A 25,396-nucleotide genomic window follows, 5' to 3' on the forward strand; every position below is an offset into this window, starting at 1 on the left:
GAGGTTACCAGACAAGCACAATAAAATGCAGATTTAAGTCCTTGCCTTTGGCATTGATTAAGAGTTTCTAGAGAGAAGGTCACCTCCTTTCTTCTTCCTGGTACAGAGAGGGAGGCACCTTTTACAGATAGAGATTTACCTTACAAATGTAAATGTGTGCTAACAAAGGGCAAGTTCCATTCCTCAGAGCCTCCTTCCCTGTCCCAGTTTATCAAAAGCAATCAGCCTCAAATACTGCTGATGCCAAAGAGACATATCTTGGGGTGGCCAATTTCAGGTCCCCACAGTATATTATCTTGAAGACTGAGAGGAATGAGCTACCCTCCCCATCCCCTCTCTTTCTTGCCTCATCAAGCAAGGTGCCCTGAGTCAGCTTGTGGGAATGCTTCAGATGGGGAGGCCTGGGGAAGGCCCTGCCTTCCCCGATTGTGAGCGAGGCCCTCTCAGACCCTGGCCCAGTTGCTGCCCTCTAGGCTGTAGACGCAGCTCCTGGGTTCTTCTGCACATACTTGGTGTATCCAGTCTTTGGCCCAGTTGGCCACTCTCCCCAAAAATATGTGTGTCCTTAGCCCACACCACATGTGCTAGAAATAACATCATTGCCCATTCAAACATCGATTTAGCATCCCAGCCTGTTGTCCACATGTTTTAGGAGGCGTGGCCCCAATGGTGTATCGTAAATTATGACCTCATAGAGGCAAGGACCAGGTCTGTGAGGACCTTGTAGAACGGTTTTTTTAAAAAAGCTTTTTATCATGAAAATGATATTGTTTGGGGAGCATGAGCGTGAAGGGAGAGGTACCTGAGGGAGGCAGCGGGTGCCGTTAAGGTCTCAGACCCCATCTTTCTCAACCATGAAACTACTAAGGGGAAAGACGTCCCCAGGGATGTCAGGGCCTGGAGCCCTTGGTTTTATCTCCTCCCCTTCCTTAATTCAGGGAACCTGGAGGTCTTATTACCCATCCCACTGCAGGGCAGTGAAACGCTTCTCTTCTGGTTGCTGTGAGGAGGGAAGTGAGTCAGGCATTCCTGATGTGGAAACTGTGCTCCCTGTGAGGAGCGATGGCCCAGCTCGTGTGGCCCGCATGCGAATGTCAGAACCTGGTGGTGACCCAGCCCTGCTGTGGACAACACCTCCCAACCAGAAAGCTTCCGCGATGGAAATTATGCACAAGTTGCCAAAGCCAGGTGTGGAAACTGGCTGTTGGGTTTTGTCTTGTTTTTAATTGTCGTCAAGTACACAGAACATAAAATTTACCCTCTTAATATTTTTCAGTGTCCAGTTAGTGGCATTAAGTACATTCACGTTTTTGTGCAACCATCATCACCATCCATCTCCAGAACTCTTTCATCTTGCAAAGCTGAAATTCTGTACCCATTAAACACTAACTCCCCACAGCCCCCTCTCCTCAGCCCCTGGCACCAGCCCTTCTGCCTTCTGTCGCTATGGATTTGACTCCTCTAGGAAGTTCGTATAAGAGGAATCATACAGTGTTTGTCTTTTTGTGTCTGGCATATCTCACTTAGCATAATGCCCTCAAGGTTCATCCATATTGTAGCCTGTGTCAGAATTTCCTTCCTTTTTAAGGCTGAACAATTTCCATTGTATGCGTGTACCGCATTTTGTATGTGCATTTATCTGTTGCTTCCGCATTTTGGCTGTTGTGAATAATGCTGCTATGAATGTGGGTATACTGCTCGTTGGTTTTTTGTTCTGATAGGACATTAGGGACCCAGGAGTAGATTCTGTTCTGACTGGTTGTGTAAAGGAACCTCTGTTTGTACAGCTTTGAATCTTTTTTGAAATTCAGAAAGAACAACCACCCGATCACCAGGAGTAATTCAGCCGAGTGTGTGTTTATATATACCTGGATTTCTCACTAAGTTGCAGAGTTCTTACATCCACCTGAGGGCAGAAGTTAATGTAGGTGAAATTAAAAGTGAAGAAAGCAAAAGCTGTTCCAAAGGGGCCAGTTTGGTGCATAGTTGTGAAACTTTGGTAGAGAGAAAGGGAAAGAACCCCACCCCCCCTACAGAGCGGAGAATTGATACAGTTTTCCCTGAGAAATAGACACTGCAGAGCAGACAGCCAGGATAGCTGTTACTTTGTAGACCCACCAAGAGTGTCCTTTAGAGATAGGAATTCCCTCAGCAGAATTTGCTGCGGACTTGCAAAGCCTTCCTCTGGGTCTGAGGCGTTCATCCTCCCGCTCCTTCAGGGGAGGTGCGCTCTGTCCTTCCTGAGCCATGGGGACAGAGTGCCTTGCCGTCTCTGGGTACTCTGGTCTCCTCCAGAGTTCCCTGGCTGGAATTCTACTGCCACCCGGGGAACTTCCCTTTGACTTCTAACTGTAGGTCTGTATTGCTTGTTAAAAAGAATATAGTACTATTTGCTAATGCAGTAATATGTGTTCTGGACCACTGTGAAAAGACCACCCAATGGAGGTGATTTGAAGGGAACTGTTTCTTTTTAGAAACTTTCCAGATGTAGCGTACAGCACACTCTTCACAGCTCTCCTGTGCTGGCTCTCAGTCGTGGATTCAGTTGGGAAGCAGTCTCCCGGCCCCATTAGCCGGACGTTCATGCCAGTTGTGTGTGCTCAGATAGAACCATAAGAAAATTTGATGAGTGTACGTGTTGCCTTTTATTTTTTTCTATCCATGTGCCCAGTTTTTGCCTTTGTTGCCTCAACCCACAAGTGTCCTTTTTGTTCCTGTCAGTCCTCACAACACAAGGTTTCCACTGGCTTCTCCTCCCCTCCCTTACCTTGCACAGTTCTTGGTTTTTACGGTGATAATTATTCCAAAAGAATGTCTTGTTTGATAGTTGTCACAAAGGAAGAGCTCCATAAAGGGAGAAGGGTAGAGATGGTGATGTTAAGGATTATAGGGCAAAAAGGACTGCAGGCTTTTTTTTTGCTCTGGCCTCAGGGTGTACTTTGAATTTTACATTGTCATCCTGTGTTTCTATCCCAACTGTTCCGCCTTGCTTTTCCCAGATGATTTCATTGAAAAGCAATGGCAAATTATGACTTGTCTTTTCTGCTAGAGCCTTCATAGATAGTTTACTCCCAAATGTAAACATTTTAGTAAGCCTTTTGTTTAGTGACTCATTAATTTGATGAGGAAAATGTCCTAATAAAGATAAAGAAACTGTAAACTGTTTCAAAATCTGCAGAGGGAAAAATGTTGGGGCTCCGTAGGTCAGCTGCTTCCCCTGTTCTTTGCGTTTCATTTGTTGCTTGGTCATGGGAACAGACAAACTGGTCATCTAGGGATTGTGTCCTCGTCTTAATCCTCTTCTGTAAACTTACACATACATGCGAAGTCATGGGTGTTCCACTTCTGTAGAGGGTCTTTCAGTACGGACAGGGACTACGTATGAGGTGATACTGTGAAAAATAGGAAATGAGGTTTCCCTCTTTCACCATAAACTAGGGTGTTAAATGTGTCACTAGGTTAGCGCCAAGAAATACTTGATTAATTTTTACTAGTCAACAGAAATGTCACAAACCCCGGGTCTGAAGGATCAAAGATCCCCAAATAGAGTCAAGGCTTGAGAGAATAGGAAAACTCCTTAGCTATAAGCTGGGTTACAGAAGACATAACCTGCGTTATCCATTTGTATGAGATTCTTCTAGGCGTTTTATGACCCACGTTCTACATAATTCCGGTAAGACTAAATGTTCCAGCATGGATGTAACTGTTTCTAGATTTTGTATGAGTGTTTAATGAAGTATTAACTTATTCCATATAAAATACTCTTTGTAACAAAAGTATATTGATCTTTATTAAATCCTAGAGTAAACATCATACATGTCCAGAAATTTTTCACTTAATTTCAAGAGGCAATTGTATGCCTCAGCAATTCTCAACCTTTCCAGGAGGCAAACCCAGTTGTAAACTGGAAAAAAAAAAAAATTGAATAGCAGTCTCCAGACTTTCTTTGATAGAAACTTGACTTGAGATATTCATTAGTTATAAAAATTTATAAAGTGAGAAGGAAAAAATGAATTCAATATAGTTAGTAAAAATGAAAAGTCAACAGAGGAGGTAAATTGACTTTGAGGCTCTAGTACCTTATAAAAGATCTTGGATTTTATTTTACTTATGTAATCAGTTAATGCCTTTATCTAAGTTTGCATCTGCTCTCTTGCCAGATACTTACCAAAAGGAAATACAATGATCCAAAAATAAACTTCCATTACAACACACCTTTAAAACTATTGCCCAGTTGTTTTTTACTCACTGGGTCTTCCTGGTCTCCTCCCCCCCCCCCCCCCCCACCAAAGTGAGCTATACTGAAGCGCTGGCTGTAGTCCAGCCATGTGTGTGAAAGTGTGTGCATTTGTGTAATGATACAAGAGCATTTCATAGCAGACACGGCATGTCAAGTTCCACAGTGATATAAAAATGTTTTAGTTAGATGTCTTTCTAATTACACAGATTTATGAACTGCTCTTGGTGAGGTGTAGTCTTGCATACTACACGGGTCATATTATGCAGTGACACCCTGTAGGGGCCAGGTTTAATTCTGGGTCCCTTTAACCTCTCATAATTGTCAAATAAACCAGTCTTTGGTGCAGCAGGGACTCTGCAGATGGCCAGCATCCATGCATTCATTCAGCTAGCAGTGTTGTGCCTGCACTGGGCTCCGAATCAGGTGGGGCCTTGGGCATATGAGGTGAACCACCCTGCGGTCTGTTGGAGGAGACAGGCACGAATCAGCAGGTATGCTGCTAGGCGACAGCGCTGCCCTCAAGTCCACACAGGTTGGGGTGTGCGGCAGAAGTCTCTGCTCACCTGCGTACCGTACACTCACAGGGGTGCAGGTTAAGGACCAGGGGAGGGCAGTCAAGAGTAGGTGCCCTTCGAGCCGGATCTTAATTTCTTAAGTCCAAATCTAAAGCTGTTTTTACAGTAGACTTTGAACCACACTGCATATGTAAATTAGGTGACTCTAATTTTTTAGGGAAACTTTATTATTCTCCCACTTCATATCTAAATGGAAACGGTACCATAGAAAGCAGAGTCTGGGTCATTCAGGCCTGACTTTGAATCTTGCCTGCCACCTAATAGCCACGTGACTTTTCTGAACTTCACATAAAAGGGGGATAATAACACATGCAGTGCATGTTGGTTGGCAGCGTTAGGTGAGATGGGATCTGTAACAATGGTTGTTAGTCCCTCCTCTTTCCTTAGCACACGAAAGTTGAATGCCTTGGAAAAGGTAATTTATTTTGAAAGGTACCTGATGAATCAAGAAAGAAAGCAAGGTTAATTACAGGATAATGACAGTGACTACTATTAGGCACCATTTATTGTTCCTGGCACTGTTCTAATGGATTCTTTATGTTTACTCATTTAATCCTCACAAGAACTCTGACTCAGGTGCTATGATTTCATCCCCACTTTACAGATGAGAAAGCAGACCTAGAGCCTCAGATAACTTGTGTTAACCCTGCCGTTCTGGCTCCAGAGCTCTTCACTACAAGAAGGGAGCTTTTGCAGCAGATCACAAGGATGACGGCAATAATGGTACCTAGATTTTTACAGCGCCTCATCCTTTGAGGATCACTTCTATGTACCTTGTTACATTTGTTCCTCGTAAGAAAGAAATAGGAGATGGCTAGAAATTGGATTAGAAAACTGAGGTTTCCAGAGGGGAGGGGTCTTGCCCAGGGTTACCGAATCAATATATGGTCTAATTGGTGCAAGGACTTTTTCCACTTGATTCTTGTGGATGTTTATAGAATAAAAGATAGAACAGTTCAAAAATCCTTTTAAGAAATGGTTGCTGTTAAACTTTTAAAATATAGCACAGACATAGGGAGGCTAATTGTGTTGCTTAAGCCATCACTTCGAGCCACTGGCCAACTATATACAATTAGAAAGGGAAGATCCAGCCCAGAGCCACACAGCCTCTGAGCGACCAGGTGGAAGAGTTGGAGAAGTACTGATGCATCTCCTTTGTGGTCCACTTGGAGCCGGGGTGCGTCCTCATGCCTTCTGGGATTCTGAAGCCACCAGAGAGGAACGTGAACTGGCACGGGGACCCTCACTTGCTGTTGGCCCTCTTTCCGAAGGTGCCAGGGAGGCCACAACAGCAGGGAGGTGATAAGGCTTCACCCAGGCCTGTGTGGTGGGGGTGAGACGCAGGGCCTAGGCCGCTGTCTTCCAATGCTAATCAGCTCTCTCTGCAAATTGAAGGCTCAGCGCAATTTTAAAGAAGGCAAGAGAGACAAGAAACCAAATAAGGTTGGACCAAAAGCCTCTTGGAATTATGTGGTGTTTTGCCCTGTAGCTGGGGATCCAGTTACAGATGCCTGTGATTACGGCCTTTGCAAACAGTTGTCAGAGAAGTTCATAAGATTTCTAAAGGCTGCAGAAGAGCAGATGTGGAATTAAATTTCAAGCACAGTTACTCATAATGGCTTACATGTGGACACAGAGTCTTTAGGATTCAGGCCTGTGTCCCTGTGTCCAGGAGGTGTGGGACGCAGAGATCGGAGGTGTCAGCAGTTTCTGGTGGTCTTTTCCTGTTGTATCATTTATTCTTGGCCCGCAGGCCCTTAAAAGCAGTGGAATTCTTCCATAATAGTTAGCTTGCAGTGTCTAACATTGTCATCATTTGTCCTATTTAGTAAAAAGGCTCTAATCGGCTTCTTGCCAACAAACATCTACCATGCCAATGGATAGATTGTGGAAAATGTGAGTCTCTGTGACCAACTTCAACTGGCTGTGTAACAGACATTTTAATATTGTTAGCAAAGTTCACAGTATTCAGGCCCTTGTTTAATGTCTGTTTTTCACAATTTATATGGCAAGGACTTTAATGACTATAAGAAATACTTTTATTACTAATAATGAAAGACAAGATTGAAAGGATATAAGTAATGACGATAATTTAATAGTTGTTCTTTTTGAAGCAACAGCTACTAGGTTTCTCCCCACCTCCAGTAAAGAAATAAACTACTGAGTGTAAAACTCCAGTAAGGATTCATTAGGCAACAAAAGCAATTAAAAAGAATATTCTGAGTTTTAGGCTATAGAAAAAGAATATTCTAGTTCTTGTTATAGAGAAATGCCCTTTTCTAGAGCTTTGCAAATAATAATTGCTAGGAAACACAGCTTACACTCTACGAATAAGCAGAGGATCCTAAGTTGAGTAGTGGGAGAGAATTTAAGGGTTGACTTTTTTTCCTATAAAATCTGGAAGTTTTTGCTGTAGTTTTACTTAACGTGTATATGTCTTCTGTGGGAGAGAAGAGCAGGACTAGGCGGAAGCCACACGGGATCACTGTTGGGCACTTTGGCGTGCTGAGTGGCAGTCCTTTGCACAGACTGTTGCCTGACTGTCTTGCAGTTTTGTGCTGACTGAAACAAAGGGCAGAAGATGAGGAGCGATTGGCCTACCAGCTGTGTGATGGCTCCATGGGCTGAGCTTCAGTTACTGCATTTGTGAAATGAGGACGCAACTGTCCACACAGCACTTCTGGAAAGCCAGATGGGATGGCATTCCTCTGCGTATGAGACAGCATGAAAATCACATGGGATAACATGAAATAACCACAGTCAGTGTTTGGGTACTGCTGTATCATAAAGTCATGTCACTTGATCCTCACAGCTGCCCGGTGAGGTACCATGAGGATGATGTCTTGTTAGAGTTGAGAGGAAAGCTCTTAGAGGCTCGAATAATTTGCCCAAGAGAAGGGAGATTAAAACGGACAGTTATCAACCACCCGTGGGTCATTACATCCCCGAACTGCAAATGGTGAAGCTGGCGCTCAACCCCAAGAACTTGAACTTGAGAGTTGGTGCTCTTCCTCCTCCTCATGTCCTTTGGAGAGGTAAATGCGCTGTATAAAAGTGGCCTTGTCATTCCTGCCACTTTAAGCTGGGAGGTTCCGTGGCCTTACAGACCACTGGGAGGTAGTATGAGAAGAGTCTGTGCTACTTGTTAGCTGTGGGACCCCAACCCGCAATGTCCCCACCTGTAGGATGGAGTTCATAGCCTGTCTCATATAATTATTGTGAGATGACTCACAAGGAGATAACTGCTCTAAGTGCTTAGCACAGTGCCTGGCACCTAGGAAGGGCTCAGTCAACGCATGATGATGATGAGGAGGAGGATAGTTGTTGTTACTGCTAAGATTCTCAGGGCTCTTGAGGTTTCAGTTGCGGAAGGTTCTGTCTCCTGGACCCATGCGTGGCTGGGCTGTTTCTGGGCTGAACACCCACTCTTGACCCTCCTGTGCTACACATCCCCACAGTAGCTTCCCTGGAGGCTGATTTCCCTGGATAACAGCTTTTGAACCTCTCTCATCATCTGTGTCCTATTCATCCCACGTATCCCAGTTCAGATTTTCAAGATTCTTCCACGTCATCAAGCAGTGGAGACACGTGGGCCTATAGTTCACGCTGACCCCCATGCCTTCCTAAGGCCAGTGGTCCTCAGAGTCCCTGTCCAGAGCTAATCTTTTATTTAATCCTCTAAAGGTTTATGGAACATTTTTATCCCAAGCAGAACCAAATGCTTTATGGCCCTCTGCATCACTTCCCTGGGAGTTGGGAAGTATCATCTCGTCTCACTTCCTAGAAACAGGTAGAGACAGGCCCACAAGAGGACCCAGAAGCTGGGGTCACACTGCTTCCGTCACTTTCATGGTCAGTGAGAGGTACTTGCCAGCAAACGCTGTTGCTCTTCTCCTTACCTTTCTTGAGAAGTTTTTCCTCCTGGTTGTCTTTTCTTACTCATGTGCTTATGGGAACCCGAAAGACTATAGGTGGCTCCTGTTCTAACATTTTCAGTTTTGGTCTAAATTTTATGAAAATCCTACACTGGTCAGCTCCTTCTCTCTGCAAGTGAAATCTTCTTGAGGTTAGATTGCCATTTCCAATTACAGTGTCCTTCCACTCTATGCTTGTCGAGAGCTGAGAATCATTTAGGCCAGATATTTTCACTTAAACTAAGACTAAAGAGCCTTCATTTAGTATCTAGAAGGAAAATCATTTTTAAAATTATCACTGCTTCAAAAAAACACAAAACTAAGCTGTTAATATTGAACTTAGTCAATGAAACCTGAAATGGAATGGGAACAGAATAACTTCCCTTGTTTTTAATTCTACGGCTCCTGTTTATGCAGAGTGGCCCAGGGATAAAGAAGTAGTCAGTCTTGAGTTGTGCTGGATGAGGAATAGCAGAAGGTTGAAGACTTTTATTTAGTTATTTATTGGCTTACTTGTTTCTCATTACTGCTGATCGCATGAATTCCTCTACCATCACTGTCCTCGAACATCTTGCTTCTGGTTCCTGTAGGTGAGGAGGCTCCAGTAACTTGCTTGGTCCTTTCCTTCACCTGGAGATCCCTGTTACGGTCCGTGATGAGGTATGCCAAGCTGGAATATAACTGAAAAGTATTCTCAGTAAATGAGATTCCAAAGGGCAGCTTTTCAAGACTCCTGCAAATCAGTCAAGTCCAGTCCGTCAACAACTGTGAAATGCAGACTCGCGGTGGGCATGTTGATGGACACATCTCTATAGTATTTGGCTCAGTCCTGAAGTCTAAGGAGATTCCAGCCACGGCTCCAATTGGATGCACTGGTTTGGCCCACAGTGCAGGGAAGCAGCCGGACTGTAACAAGTAACAAAGTCACTGTATTTGGCACTTCATGGGCCATGGGATGGCCTTTCTGCTTGATGGCAGTTTTTATCTCTTTTGCAGAGTCAGATTCAAAAAGGTAGAGGAAATAAACTACACTTTTGTACTGTGTTTGAGTTAATTTTCATTGTTCTATCTGATGTACTTGGTCAGATGAGTCTGCTTGAAACACAGCTGTGTGTGAATAGGCCCTCTCCCGTCTCCTGGACTGTAGGTTCTGGGCAGCAGAGAGCCAGACTTGGAGTCTCTGAGCCCCCACAGCGCTCGCCTACGTTGTTGATGGATCATGTGGTAGTTGCCTTGTTATGGGACAGGCAGCTAGGAGCAAGCATGCTACTGGGAACCGAGAGTTTGAGATGGAGTGGAATGGCATCAGAAGCCTTATACCTAAATGATTCCTGGAAGACATTTCTCAGAAAAAATTGGCAGTAAGGTGAAACCAGTCGTCTCACCCTTTGATCTCTTGGTAAAATACCTGTCCCCAGGGAGGAAGAAGCCCCCGAGATACATACGACCAGGCTGTGTGTGTATCCATAACAGCCCAAGCCATGCCCAGACAGGGGTAAATGTGACTATCTGAAATGGAATTGCTAAAACTTCCATGCCAGGAACCTTGCTTCTTGCAAGAAAAGGAAATTATCAACTAAACCCTGATTGCAGGTGCCCAATTCCAAAACTCCCTGAATGCCGCCTGCCAGAGAGAGCCTGGATTCAGCCCCATTTGGACTCTTTAATTGGCAGAAAATGGTTCTCTCTCCTCCTTCTCCCTGCCCTGTGGGTCATAGATTTTTTTCTGCTCTCTCATTGCTTTTGAAAACCCTATAATATTCCTTTTAGTCTTCCTGTGATTGACATTTTGTTTTTGTCACAAAGATAGTTTACTGGCATTTCCTGTTTTTACATTGATCCTCTGAAAAGGTGAAGTGTGAAGGACCACGCCAGAGAAGGGAGCATAATTAATATCTGTGATGCTGTCCAAGTTCTTGAGAAACTATTAGAACTAGATTATCTTGGTGTTTGCCAGTTGAGGTCGAGCCAACATCTGTAGTTGTCTTTCTTTTCCAGAGGGCATGACAGGAAAAGAGAAAGAGAAGAGTTCAAGGGATTAAAAACAGAGTTTTCATTAGGGTAACATTTGGGGTCAGGTAAACATCTCTTTCGAGTTTCATTGAAAATTCCAGGAGGCCAAGGGCAAAATCTCCAGAAGACTTGCTTCAATGGGTATAGTTCAGTGGAAAGTTCACCTTTAAAAAAAATTTAGGAAACCTTAGTATGATACTGCTTAGGGAGCACTTAGAAAAACAGAAAAGGAAAAGAGACACCAAAAAACGAAATTTCTTCTCCTCATTTAGGAAGTGTGGAAGGCCTGGGAAAGATTTTCCCTAGTGCCTCGGGAATACTTCTTTGTTGCACATCAGCTACTTTCCTTCCAGGAGCTGTAGAGTCAGTTCTTAAATTTGTGAACTGGAGTCGTGAACGCAGACACCTGCGGTGCATGCAGACTCATCTGAGGGGAGAGCAACGTGACCATCCTTAGTAATCCAGGCACGTTGCCCCTGTCTGTTTTCTAGCCTGTAGCCTGGTTCTTGGTTGTTCACTTTTGCGTTGTTCCGGTGACCAGTTTCAGGGTTCAGATGACGTCTCTAACAAGAGTTAAGCTCTTAACTTTAGAAAAAAAAGTTGAGAGAAACGGTCCCCTTTGACTCTGAAGGAAATTAAACCACAAGTCCGGCTACCAATGGAGATTGTGGAATTTCTGTCCTGGAGATCTTCAAAAGTAGAACATTAAAACTAGGTCACTTAAGTAAGTCTGCTTGGAGACTAACCAAGATGGCCTCTTGCGGTGCTCCAAGTTCATAAAACTACTCGTGTTAATATTTGTCTGTCCTTAGAGCATAAGGAAAAAGAGTACTTTGTTATGTTATCTTTTGACTTCTTAAAAATGGGCTGCATTCCCCATGCCTAGACCTGGCTGTGTCTCTCATTTGCATTGGATACTAATGTTGCTTGTGGAAACTGAGGAGGGACGGAGAGGGAGGAAGTAAAAGGGATTGTCGTTTTTTTATAAGGTGACATTTGATCTTTTCAGGGGATGGCACTGACAGGAGACTTGGCTTAGACAGAGCTGACTTGACTGAGCATATTAACAAACTCCCCACGGAACGGTACTTGGCATGAAGGCACTTCCTGTAAGAACCTGCCTTAGTACTAAATGATCAAGTTTGCTGGCTTTAAATGCTCTATAAAATGCAAAGAGGTTGTTTGGTTCAATGTTGTTGCAAGCTATAAACTTTGAAAAGTTAAGATTGTCTAAAGCAAGATTGTTAAATTGTCTGTCTCCAGTATGAGTCTAGAATGACAAAAATTAAAAAGTCGAAGAAAAGGTTCTTTGTGGAATGCCAAACCACACTGAACATAGTTCTTGGTGACTTGTTAAGTTCCCAGTGTCCCCAGGGCCATCTGCTGCTTCTGCAAATTGCATCCAGTGACAGACCAGTTTCCCTCCCTCCTGCTGACCTTAAAGAGACGCAGTTCAGGAGCTTGTGAGCACCTGTGAGAAGGCCTTGAGTTTTTAGGATGGGAGAAATTGGAAGCTATTAAACGTACTCACCAGACAGGAAAGCAAAAGGTAAAATTGGGAGCTTTGTTCTTTTTATTGCACAAGTAATTTATAAAGACTCCTCTTTCTTCTATTCTTTTTTTTTTTAGTAAAGGTTTATCTTAGGAATTTAAATTAGGAAGTTAATGTCCTCTGTGACTTTATTTCTTGAAACTGTTCAGTCAATGTAATATGGATTTAAGACTTTCCCGGGGACCTAGAGATAAAAATATATTATCTCCCGTCTGTTTTTCTTCTCTTTGTCTTTGTTTGTTTGTTTTACTTTCCTGGGCAGGCAAAAATGAAGGAGAGAAGTCTAAGTTATAACATTTGGTTTTGGTGCTGTTTTCTTTCCTTGTTCTATTTTTAAAAGGACACATTCATTGAAGTGAGACCCTGTGTTTTTAGTTCTTTCTCCCTATAACTTTCCTTTATTCGAAGTTAGTTCTGCCATGTGGTGGTTTTCAAGATGTTTGTTTATTTACAGTGAAACCCTTTCTTTCCAATGAAATCTTGTGTTTAACCCTAATATATGAAACAGACCAACTGCAGCTCTTCGGGGGGCCGCCCCTCGGCCTCCTCCTGCCCTGTGGGTCCTGAGGCTCATCTGAGCACCTGGGGGCCTGAGGAACCTGGTTTGTAATCCCCTGGCATGAACACAGGATTAGGAGGGAGTGCCTGATGTGCTGTCCTCGGCTCTGCCACCAAGACTTTTTCTGTCATTTCACTTCTCTGGACTCGAGTTCTCTCTTTGTTGAAATGATGGCTCTGCGCCAGATCATCTCTGCGGTCCTTCCTGCCCTGACAGTCAGCAGTCCTGAGTTACACACAGAGAGCATTGAGCACTGAAGTGTTTGGTGACTGAGGAATACGCACAGTGAGAGCAGAAGGCCTGGCCAAAGGGAGCAGCATCCTGTTCCAGCGTGAATGGTCTTCAGCTCATGCAGATGAGAGCTCGCGAACCAAAACTGATGCATCAGCAGAATCGTCTCTGAGGAAAATGTTTTCCAGAGATTCCAGTGAGGCATCCGTAACTCTCTAATATAGAAGAATCTTGTGGAAAAGGGCATTTAAACCAGTTGTGGGTTGTTGTTTACCATTGATTGTAGTTGAATTTGCTGGTAAGTGGTTAGCTATTAATAAAGAAACCAATTTTGCCTCACTAGCGAGCATTGTGTCGTGTCACTTCATGCATGTGTGATAGATTGGAAATGCATCCGAGCCATAGTTCAAGAATTTGCAGCCAGTTAACACGTTTGGTTCGTGGATGAGGATGGTGAGGCCAAGGTCAGGGTTCAGTCTTCGGGAGCCAGTTAGCTGGGCGGGGCTCTGTGGCCAGACTGTACTTTTAACCCCGACCAACTAACTGCCTGCCACATGTGTGCCATGGGCCCCCGGGAGGGTTCGAGAGCTGGGAGGATACCTGACCTCAGCTTTCCTCCCGGGACCTAGCAGGACCTCTGTCCTGGTAGTGGAGGGCTTGGCATTCATCTTGGTGGATGGAGGGTACCCTGCCTGCATCTTTAACAGCTAGTTAAATCCAAAATAGTCCCTGTGAGCCAGAGTCTCAGTGCCTACTGTTCGTGGGTCTCTCCAGTCTGAAGACAGAAGTTCCTACACTAAGTTCCAAGAGAGATTATTGAAATAACGCTCCGTGGTTCTCTACGTGAGTGAACGGACCCTCGTCCTCTTTGGGAATTGGAGAAGGGCTGGCGTTAGAAGAGAAATCGCTTCTGTTTTAACTGCTTAAAGTCCATTGGTCTCTGTTTAAACACCATTTTGTAGTTAAAATTTGAAACTTGATTTTCATCTGTAAAAGAACAGCATATAGGAATCTTATGAAAGTTGTCTGGAAGAAAATAACATGATTCCACTGCACACAGTTCCCCTAGAGAATGGTTCAGTATGAATAGATTTTTACTATTAATTAAACATGGAACATTTTCTCTTGTTTCTTAGCATAAACACAGCAATGTATGAGGCCTCAGTAGGATTTCATCTTTGCCTGGAGAAGCAATTAAATTTAGTTATAATGTGTTTTCTATGAAAAATAGGAAACACAAGTAGCTTAAAGTATCTCAAACACGTGTTGATGAGAAAAGTATTCATTTTTATTATAAAAAATTCAAACAGTATAGAATTAGAAAACTCATACACCTCTTAATCTCTGCACCAACCAACCCCTCCATAATCACCATCAAGATACTCTCGAGCTAATTGTGAAAATGGGTATAAAAATTAGAATTTTAAGACTTGTTGATTTTTTTCCCCAGAATTAATTTGCTCCAAGTCAGTGGCTTCCAATGTGTTTGTTTTAACACTGCATGCTTTCTTCAGACGATTTTAAGTGGACTTCTAATACAGAAAGAAAAAAAACGTAGGAAAAAGCAGAGACACTGTAGTAGTAGCTGGAAAGAACTCGCTCCCTTTCTCCTCTGCCCCGACCAGCGAGCCCCAGGACCCCTCCACTGAGGACCGGTCCACTGAGGACCCCCTGCAGCAGCTCCTACAGCGGCGCCTGACCGTGTCGCTGCCGTGGTTGAGCGGTGTTGGTGCTGGGCCCTCCCCTCCCTGACTAACTCTTTCCAGTGGGGCACCCAGAGCGACATTTGTTTCCCCATCGTTGACTTCAGACGGTTGTTTTTAGTTAAGCTACAGTTAGTCACAGACTTCAAAGCAAACCACCTAAGCCAACCAGTGATTCTTTTTCTGTCTTGAAATTGGACCTTTGCATTTAACTCGTCCTTTGAGTTTAGCTCAAATGCCACATTTGTCACTACTTTTTAGTCTGTGCCAGGACATTTTTGTCCTTGTGGATTTCGGTTTAAATCTGTAACTACATGCTTGAGCCGTGGCAGACTTTCCTGTTCACCGACCTTGCAGGACTGAGTTTCTTCCTTTTATCCCATTCAGGGTAATTGTGTTCCTGCCCGTGTTCTTTCCCCCACTGGATAATAAAAGTAATACAGCGTTATTTCACACTGTAGATAATGCTGGCGTATCTCTTAATCTTTGATCAGACTGGGATAACTCGGAGTCCTACAAAAGCAAAGCACAGCCTCGTGTAAACGTACAGGACCTAAATCCGTGCTGTGCCCCAAGGCGGTGAGGATAAGATGGCACTAGCAGTGGTCTTTCTCAGTCTGAGAAGGTCAGCATTTGTGGAGCACCTGTCTAGGGTGAGTTGGCCGAGCCTTGGCGAGATCTCAAGATCAGGCCTTTCATCTGCACTCACCCCTTTAGCACACGCGTCCCTGCGAGGTAGATGCTATTGGTTTTTTTTCTGTACCATAGCCAGCTCTTCCCTTACTCATGTGACGTGCTTTTCTGGAGTAATCTCACCCTTGCCTGTGGCTTCACTCACCTCCTATATATAGCTGACAATTTCCCAAACAATATCACCTGCTTGAAACAACGTTCCTCAGTTGCTGGCCAGCTGCCTGCTGGAATCTCCCCACCTGATCACCCAGCCGAGGACTTCAGACTTCAGAAGCCTCAGTGAGCACATTTTCCTCCTATCCTCACCTGATCTCCTTTTTTCTCTGGGTTTCCTGTTGTTGTCAAGATATAATCATCTGCCTACACATGTATTTATCAGCTGGTATTTACTGAGAACTCAGTCTGTCTCTGGTGCTATCCCAGATATTAGGGGTCTATACAGAAGAGACTAAAATATGTTAATATTTTACCTGAGTAGAGCTTATTCTGGTGGACAAACAACTAACTTTAAAAAAAAAATCTGTATCTATACCGTACATCTAGATATGTCTACATCTGTTTATCCATCTGTCTATCTCTGTGGATGGCCGTCACGCAGTGGTGAAAGCTACGGAGAAAAATCAAGCAGGATAAGGATGGCAGACAGTGCTGGCGACCAAGAGGAGGTGTTGGTGCTCTTATAGCCAGGGCGGTCAGGGAAGGAGATGATATTTGAAGAGAGACTTGAATGCAGTGAGGGGACAAGCCATATGAATATCTGATTTCCGGAGCCTGCTTGACCCTCTGTTAGTACTTCCTAGTCAAGAACTGAGTCACGGCCATTTTGTAATGTTGCCCAAGCCACTGTTTATAAATGTTAGTCAGCGATGGATGATGGACTTGGAACAGGGAGTCAGACAAGCAAATACTTATTACCCAGTGTACTGGGTGTGACAGAGCTGTGCCCGGAAGCCTGCATGAGCTCAGAGGAGGGAGGGATGGGAAGAGGGCAAAGGCAAGAGTGAGTTTCGAGAACGCTTCACAGAAGACACTTGAGTTGGGTCTTGAGCAGAGTGTCACATGGTGTTAGGGAGGAGATGGAGGCAGTTACAGGCAGATGCCCTGGGGCCTCAACCCTGAGGTTTCAGGACATGGCATCAGATTTGGGGTCAAAGGCCACAAAGGGAGGGGAGCACAGTACATGACAACAAATCCCAGGACAAGTGAGCTGGGGACAGATATGTTCTTAGAGAACAAATTCCATTCATCTGACTTTGAATGCTGCCTTTGGGAAAAGAAAGATGGGAGAAAGAACTCAGATTTCCCCTTTTGCCCTTCCTGGGTAGCTCCCTGGGAGTGTTCCTTCCCCGCATCCCCCTTGTCCTACAACCTCTTTTTCTCATTATAAAGACAATTGCAGCAAGGATCCGGTTCTGAGAGCTCTTCCAGATGCCTCTGCTATCTTGAATAGATCAGTCAATCATATGTTTTGAAAAAGACATCCGTGTGTCGTGCCACTGAGAAGGGACCTGGTTGTGACTCCTGAAAGCTTAAGGGAGGGAAGGCGGGTCTTGGCCTTGTTTCTGACCCAGGGTGAGGCTGGGGGTGTCTTGAGGAAGGGGCAGGAAGGCCATGCTATGGCTCTCCTAAATGAAGGAGTGTGGGCTCTGCACGTCGTCCTTGGTCTGGTTGCTCATTAGGAATGGGATGAATTTGCAGTGGGGACTCTCCAGGAAAGCTCTGGAGTCTTCCGCTCGCAGCTTTGGCATTATTTTGGTTTTAGTGTATTTGCCTTCATTTTCTCTAATTTGTCAGGGCTGTGCTTTCCTCTTTCTTCTGGGATAGTGGTTGTATAAGTAGGCCTCACGACAGGACTCCACTGCCGAGGCATTTTAGAATTTATTTTTATTGATAAATTATACTATATGTTACTGAGCAAGACTTAGTGCTGTCATAAGCCTTATAAAAATATTTTATTAAAGCTTAATGTACCCCTTGTTTTCTTATGTTTCACAGACTTTTTAAAAATTTCTTGAAGTGTTTTTCCCTGAAAGCACTAAAAGCTTACTCATACTATTCTCATGCAGTTAGTGTTTGAAGCGATTTTATTTCTCCAGAATTCATTCAGAATGTGTCATCACTCACACTTAGGTGACACGGGCCTTCTGGTCTCTCCGTGGTGTGATCAAAGATCTCGTTCTTTGGCTCTGCTTCACCAAAGTCCTGTTACCTGCTCACTAATGCCAGACTTTTAGAAAAGCTTAAAGCCTTTGACACCTTAGACTGAACCTTAGGATACAAAGCCGCCTGGAAGAGCCGGCAGTGAGCGCTGCGTGCTGTGGTGCCGGTGAGGGCTGCTGGCCCTTCCCACGGAGGTCGTGACAGGAGGCCCTGAGGCGGAGGCTGGCCGAGCAGCGCCCTGAGAGGATCCTTTCCTTGGGAGTAGCAAAAAATGCCGTGTTTGTTTTGCTCTCCCTGGTGCCTGGCAGGGAATAGGTGCCCAAAAGATATTTTTTGACTGGGAGCAGATAGAATAATGGACAGATAAATGCCTTTATGCGTATGTAATGAAAAAGGTAAATATTTTAGATAGGCGAGCCAGGCCTTCAAAAGCAAACTCCCCACTTCACCAGGAGAGCTGGCCTTGCATAGACGCAGAGACTCCCTTTCTCTGGTTGCTTTCCTTCATTTTCAAGAAACTGCAAATCCTTTAAAGGAAGGGCATTTCCAAAATGGTGTGTTGGCCTGTCTTGGTGGTATAGTCGCCCTACCCCTTCAAGGAGCTTCACCTGTGTGCAGGTGACACTACACAGGGGTCTTTGGGAAGCATCCCACAGGTCAAACAGGCTCATTCCTGGCCTTCGAGGGGTTTACCATTAATGGCCAGCAGGCGAGCAGGGTCTCTACTTGCTCCGTATATGGTTTGGCCTGCATGGGTCCATGTATACCCTGCCTGAAAATCTTTTTAGTGAGTAGACTTTCTCTATTTCTAGTTCCATCTTGGCATCTGTCTTTCAGAAACATTTGTCTGTTACTACTTAAAGTTTATGCCCAGATTTGGAATGCAGACTGCTAAGCAAGGTCAAACAGAGAAGGGGCTTGTCAGCACTTACCATCCAAGTTCCTGGTGCAGCCGGCTGCCTGCTCCTCGGCCCGCTGCCCGGCTGTTGCCGCCCTCCCCGTCCGCCCGTGGTGGCCTGTGTCTTCAGTCTTCAGTGACGTCTTCTTGAACAAGTGGTTGGGGTGTTTGATGAGGTTTACACGTTGCCAATGCTCAGCAATATTCACAGCAGTTTCTGTCTTGCAAAATGATCACATACCTATGTTCAAGGCTTTAAAAAGAAAGAAAATTAAGAGTGGCTGTCATCTGGAGGCGGTTGCTCAGAATTACCTAAGATGCTCTTTAATTGTACATACCCGCCCCTGTCACCCTCCTCCACCACCCATATTCTAAGGATGTTCCAGGACGGAAGCACTTCTTGAAGGTTGGTCCAGACTCTGGCGTTTTGAAAACACACCCATCTGAGGAGTTCCCCTGTGTGGAGAGCGGAACCACCACCCCGGGCTCCCTCCATGCCCCCAAGTCATCATTGACCTCTCCTGTGCTTTCTCCTCGTTCTGGAATTCCTGCTGTTATCTTCGCTTGATGATTTTCTCCCTCCTGTTAACCCAGTATTTCTCTCTTCCCCATATGCTGCCTCCTCAGTTTATCTGTAGAAAATGTTCCTAACGCAATCATCCTTTTGTTTGCTCAGTAAACATTTAAGAAATGTCTACTTTGTGCACTGTGCCAAGTGTAGGAGATACAGAGGAGGAGTAAGCTAGAGGTAGTTTTGTTCTCAAGGAGCTTCTGGTCCAGTAGATTTATGGGGAAAGGCTAACAATTATGTGGATGAACATGGTCCTGGCTATGTGTGTATAATAATAGCAGTGTTTTGATGCTCAATCCTGATGTGTTAAAATGCAGTATAATTGAGTCTGACTTGTTGCTGGCACATTGGTGGGCTATTCTGTTGTTCCTAGATTTAAAAACTTACCCTTTAACAGCTGCATGTTAATGTGACTTTTAAATCAGTCATTTCTCCTTCCTTAAGAGTAAAAGGAAGTGTTTGTGATGAACGACATTTGGCTTATAGTCTGTGAGGTCTCTGGAAATTTGAACTTCAGTCATTCTCTGTGTGGCTGAGTGGCAGGGTGGGCATTGTAGAAGTTCAGGTTCCCAGCATTTCACGTGAGTTAACACAGTCCAACCTTTGGCAACCTGCCAGTCTCTCTGCTTGGTAGACAGGTTCATGAAATTCGACACTTTCCTGTCTTTCCTTGAAAATCTTGCAAGAAAATCAGCAGTCCTTCAATGGCTGACCCATTTCTGTTAAATTCCTGTTGTCAGACCCAAGTGTGAGATTATCCTGGACCTCCTGTCAGAATAGAGTCAATGTATTTCTTTGACTTTTTTTAAAAAAAAAACTACCAGCCTAGTCTTTGAGTAACAATTTATGCTTTGAGTGCAGAAGTGGGACACGGCTCTTTGTGTTTATTATGCTGCCACCAACTCCCCTTATAATGTGAGCCAACTTCCCCAAGCATTTATTGTATCAATAGAGCACAGTAAAGCAGGATTTAGACAGTTATTCCTTTAGTTGACACGTGTAAGCAGAGCCTTGAAGAGTGTGTCTACCAAAAATATAGAGTACTTCCGAGCGAGGTAGAAGGGATGGTTTGTGAGAGCAGGGCTCTTACCATGTTTTGCTTTTAGCTGATCTCCTTTGGTATTCACTTCCATGCTTCAAGTCTTTGGTGCCCACCCTTGCCCTGTCCTTGATGAATGAGTGTGATGGCCGAAAAGCATCATGTCTTGGTTGTTGAGTATTGCCCAGCTAGAAATACCCTGGACTTGGGAGTCAGAAGTCCCAGCTTGGAGCCCAGATTCTAGGATTTACTATTTGTGTGACTCAGCTTAAGTTGTTCCAGTTCCTGGTCTGTAAAATCGGAATAATAAATGATGTCTGCTTCCACCCCCTACTCTAGCTACCTTCTACGCAGAGTGTGGATCAAATGAGAAAATGGATTGGAAAGTATCGTGTAACTTGTGCAGTGCTTTGCCGTGGGGACTGCCATGCTCACCAAGGATGGGCATAGTAGACTATCACAGCAGGGCACGTGGAAAGACTGTCTCTGTTAGAGGACAGTTATTGAGACTGTCCCCTTCTATGATCATGAGCAGCTGCCTCTTAACCCACCCCAGAGGCAACCTAGATCACTGTGGAGTGACTCTGTTTATTATGACATTCTTTCTTTAGTTAAGCTGAAATTGATCCTTATGATTTCCAAGATAATTTACACCTCTTGGTTCTGGTTTTACAGAGTAACATGAAGCAATTCAAATCAGTATATTTTAAGTCATAGAAATTTATAGCCGAGAAAGGAGTCTTACAATTCAGCTTCCTGTTTTTGGCAATTCAATTCAATACATAAGAGCTGGTGCCCGTCACGTGGGTGCTGTGCTCAGGCACTAAAGGCAGCTATTGTTTCTCCTCTGGATCTCCTCCGGAAGTGGAACAGGAGGGCATGCGACTGAAATGGAGATGAATGAGAAGTAAAAACTTTTTAACTCCTTAATGTGCAAATATATGGTGGTTTTAATTTATTTAGAATACTTGCTAGAATTAGTAGTGCCTGCATTTATTGGGTTATAAATAATTTAAATGGCCAAGCAGACTACTAATCTACAAAAGACGGAAGAATGATAAATATTAAAGACAAATATTTCTGATTTTTATAAGCTCCCATGTGTTTAACCACCAGTAAGTGAAAAACATAATTGCACACAGAGAAATAGAAAAATGGTAAAACCACAGACTGTGGGAGGACCCTGAAATGTCTTCCCAGAGATTAAAGGCAGAACGTATCTCTTCATTGAGTTATATATCTATGAACAGAATTTAAAACAAAGCAAGCAAATAAAAAGGCAGCACGGGTCTTGGTGTCAGATGCCCTGGGTTCTCTTCTCGTCCCTGTTGCCAACAAGCAATGTGACTTTACTCCTTAGAATTTGTTTCCCTCAAATTTAAAATGAGGCTAAAATTTTTTCCCTGCCTGTGTTGTGTAGTTGTTAGGATTAAATGTGATACTGAATATTGGTTCAGATCTTCACTTCTTGCAAGCCATGTAACTTTCAGAAAGTTCTCGAAACTCTATGCCTGCTTCTTCACCTTTAAAATAGGATAATCCTAGCACCTACTTCAGGGTTTTTTGAGAAGTCAGTGAGTTAATTCTCAAGTTCGTGGAACAGTGCCTGACAGTTAATGCCTAATACACTGACTAATTTTTGTGAACTTTCAAGGGCTGTATGACTTAGTATATTTTTAATCTGTGGTATTTGTTGGAAATAGCATTTTTTAAAAAAATGAAAATAACTGTAACACCCTATCTACTGACCAAACCCAATAACAGAATTTGGGCGTGTTTTATCTTTCTGATCACTTTGGTGGTTTCACAAGATGCGACCTCGTGAGAAAAGCTTAATCATGATACTGAAAACTTATGCCCTTTTTCTTCAGAGCTTAGGCCGAATTTATTTATTCTAGGAAGTACTTTTTACTGGCAGTGTGAGTTTGGAAAGCTTCAGTGGGGACTCAGGATGTGGCCCTGGCTTGTCTATTATCATTAGGCTCTTGAGATCTGTCCTAACTGTCCAGAGTTTTGCTTTGTTGTATGTAACAAAAAAGATCTTAAAAATGTTATCTTTGATTTTGAACTGTACTAATTCCAGTATTTTGGGAAGCTCAGTTTTCTTATTTATAAAAGAGAAGTACGAATCCCTGCCTTACACAATTGTTGCAGGACAGCCCATCTCAAAGTTTAGCTTTTAGAGGTAATGAGATGTTGATGAAGAACTCCTTGTATAACAGATCCATTCATAATAATCCTAGCGGCTTACTTCGCAGAAGCGGTTTCCAGAAAAAATACTGATCATGACTTCCCATGACTTTCCCTAAAGGGGTAAAATAAAATAGCGGGAAATGCTTGGAATTTAACTAGTAATTAACTTATAAAGAACCGTTTTTTAAAAATCATAACTCCCCTAAGCTATTATAACAAAGGACTTTGAGTTCAGAATTCTTTTATGTGTTCATTTTTCATAAAGTGAAGCCCAATGACTCTTGTCGGACGTCTTCAAGTTTGTTACTGAACTGAAATGATTTTTTTAGATAGAGGAGCCTTTGAGCCCCATACTGGCTTTTCAACCTCCAGTCTCGTTTGGATTAACACTGATGCTGCTGCTGTTAAACTGGTTATCTGGATATAAGTGTGGATATTTGTGGCCTAATACTACAGACTTTTGTTACCAAAGTTTAATGATGTGTGTATTGGAAAGTTTGATTATAGAAGATGGGCATATGGCCTTTTCCTGTTTATCAATAGAATTGAGGCTGTTAAATGTTTTCTATTTGATCCATCTTACCTGCAGTTAAAAATATCTTTTTACTTCTAATTTTTTTTTAATATATCTTGAACTCTAAACCCTTTATTTCTAAATTTCCACTTATGTGCTATTTTACGTTATAGTCTTAAATAGTACAATTAGGCTAATCATTTTGAAAAGAAGAAATTGTTTTTAAACATGCAAAATCACAAGTTCATTTTATCTGCTAGTTAAATTCTTTTCCAGAGGTTTGGCATTAGGGAATGTCAGGTTTCTATTTGAGAAGGTGATGAGTAGACTATGCAGAGTAGAAGGGGCTTTCAAGGGGCCACCTGACAGGGTGCAAAGAGTGTGATTTGGGAACCCTGGATCTGGAGGATACTGGGGAAGCTTCTCTGCTTCTTTCAGCATCAGTTTCCCCGTCTGTTAATGGACATACTCCCTGTCTGGAAAGGTTATAATCTGATGCCACACAGTCCGAGGTGAACAATAGATTTCCAACAAATGGTAACTTTGATATTTTGTACTAGAAATTTGTTCCATTTATGTTTAATATTTCAAAGCAATGCTGAACAGATACCTTGGGATTCTCTGCTTTGTAAACCTATTAATAGGCTTCTAATTTTCTACAGTTACCTGAAGACTTTGAGAGCACCCAAAGGAATACTTGATTTTGGAATAAATGAAGTAATCATTAAATAAATTCTTACCTCTCAATTCCTCTGATTAATGACCGTTTTTCCATGTCTCCAGTCTTTGACATTGTTGCAAATTTAGCTTTTAAAAAAATTAACAGAGTAACTGAAAAGGATATAAAGTGCTGCTAGGATAGTTTCCTCATTCACAATTTCATATTTCATTCTTTAATTTGTTTCTGGATTATTTGAACCTTTTATGGTTGTTCATAAAGTGCCCTCAAGGACACAGTTGTATTTTCAAGTTGGTCCCTTTGCGAGGGGAAAGTAAAGGATACAATAAAGGTATGTCTTCATGGCTGTGCCTTCCCCACTGCCCTCTGACTTTTTCTGGTTTCTCAGTGGTTTGGACCCTGTGTTAGGGCATCAGTGGTCCTGGGAAGCGGTGCCCACGTTCTAATGCAAGTTGAACTTTGTGGAACCTGGGGACTGATATTTGAAACATCACATATTTTAATGAGACAGAAAATGGCATGATAAGTCTTCTTTGTGTTTAAAAAAAATCTAACATTTTGTTCAATTCGTCTCTCTAGGTGGCATTTTTCTGAAGTTGTTCATTGGGACTTCCCAGCATTCCTGCAGATATAAAAGGTTAGTAAATGAAATCAGGTACCCTTATTGTCACTGATTCTTTGGGAACACTTCCAAGAAGGTGGCAGCTTACTTCTTGAAGGAGGTGCAGTGTTTCAAACTTTTGGACCCTGAATCGTAAACACTAGTTTGTTTGGTTTTTTTGCCTAGAAACACCACTCCAATGAGCACACATGAATGTCGGAAAGGACCATGTACAGTTTCATAAGTGGTATTAAATTTAATGCTGTAATTGCTATGCTTCCATTCTGACGTGATTTGTTTTGTCACTGTTTATGAACAAGTTTCAGAGCTCTTTATAACAGGCATGGCTGACTTTAAGTTGTCTTTCATTTTGAGCTTCTCTGTGGACCATTTCACCATTTGTTACATTTCTCTCTGAAGAGGGAAGTAGAGATGACCAGTTCAAATTACCCAATTTTAGTACTTGATGACAACTCAGGTAGAAGAATTGCCTGAATAAAAATGGAAAATAGTTGAGTAATAGGTTATTTATGATCAACTCTTAAGATTTTAATTTATAAACGTCACTTTATTAGTAGAAAATATTAGTAACAATAATAGGGATTGAGTAATCTCCTACAGACTGCATTCAACAAAATCAAGACAGTGGAAGTTCAGTAACTGCCCCCAGAGACTTGGATCCAGCTCTGTTTCTCGCAAGGGAGAGGCCTGTTCAGCCTGGGCCTAGAGGGGCCTTGCTATGAACTTGAGGACACAGCTCAGGCCAAGAGAGCAAGTCCGTGGTGTGGATTTGGGACCGACCGACATCCTATCCAAGAGGGTCTGCCATGTGCAGGGGATTCGCAGAGCATTTTGACAGACACCGTCTCATTTGTGGAAAGGTAATCTTTTTAGCTTAGAGATTCTGGGGAAGGAAGAATTGCCCTTATGTCATGAATTGAACTATTGATTCCTCACATGTTATTAAATTGTTCTAATGACTACTACTGCCCGGGTTAGATTAGGAAGCTTGATTGCTGTGTTTTTTTATGGGAACTGTAAACGCTTGTGAGTTAAGAAATTATTCGAGCAAGCTTCCTTCTCATGGGAAAGCCAGGGCTCACCTGAGACAGGTGGGTGTCCTGAAAAGGCTGGTCATTCACTGGCACCTTATCAAACTGATAACTTTAAATATCTGTTCCATATTTATTTAGTAGGAATGGAGAAACTGATTTTCTATTAGTAAAAAATATATACCTTTTCCTGTATGTTGAAAATAATG

At 43.1% G+C, this 25,396-nt stretch overlaps 1 protein-coding gene across 44 annotated transcripts in view; it reads left to right on the plus strand.

Moving 5' to 3' along the window:
* Positions 1–25,396, plus strand: part of LHFPL2 (LHFPL tetraspan subfamily member 2) — a 158,057-nt gene that overhangs the window by 53,254 nt on the left and 79,407 nt on the right. For 28 of the 44 annotated variants that reach the window (XR_011506003.1, XR_011506007.1, XR_011506025.1 and 25 more), the window contains one exon: positions 24,114–24,171. The exons of 1 other annotated variant lie outside the window; for it this stretch is intronic. The gene's annotated coding sequence lies outside the window, so the exon portion shown is untranslated. Of the gene's footprint in view, positions 1–9,319; positions 9,390–15,690; positions 15,760–24,113; positions 24,172–24,321; positions 25,017–25,396 lie in introns of those variants that run through there. 15 more of the 44 variants (XR_011506022.1, XR_011506024.1, XR_011506029.1 and 12 more) reach the window with 3 other exon arrangements.

The sequence above is a fragment of the Equus asinus genome, chromosome 9, assembly GCF_041296235.1.
Source record: "Equus asinus isolate D_3611 breed Donkey chromosome 9, EquAss-T2T_v2, whole genome shotgun sequence".
In the NCBI taxonomy this organism is placed as follows: Eukaryota; Metazoa; Chordata; class Mammalia; order Perissodactyla; family Equidae; genus Equus; species Equus asinus.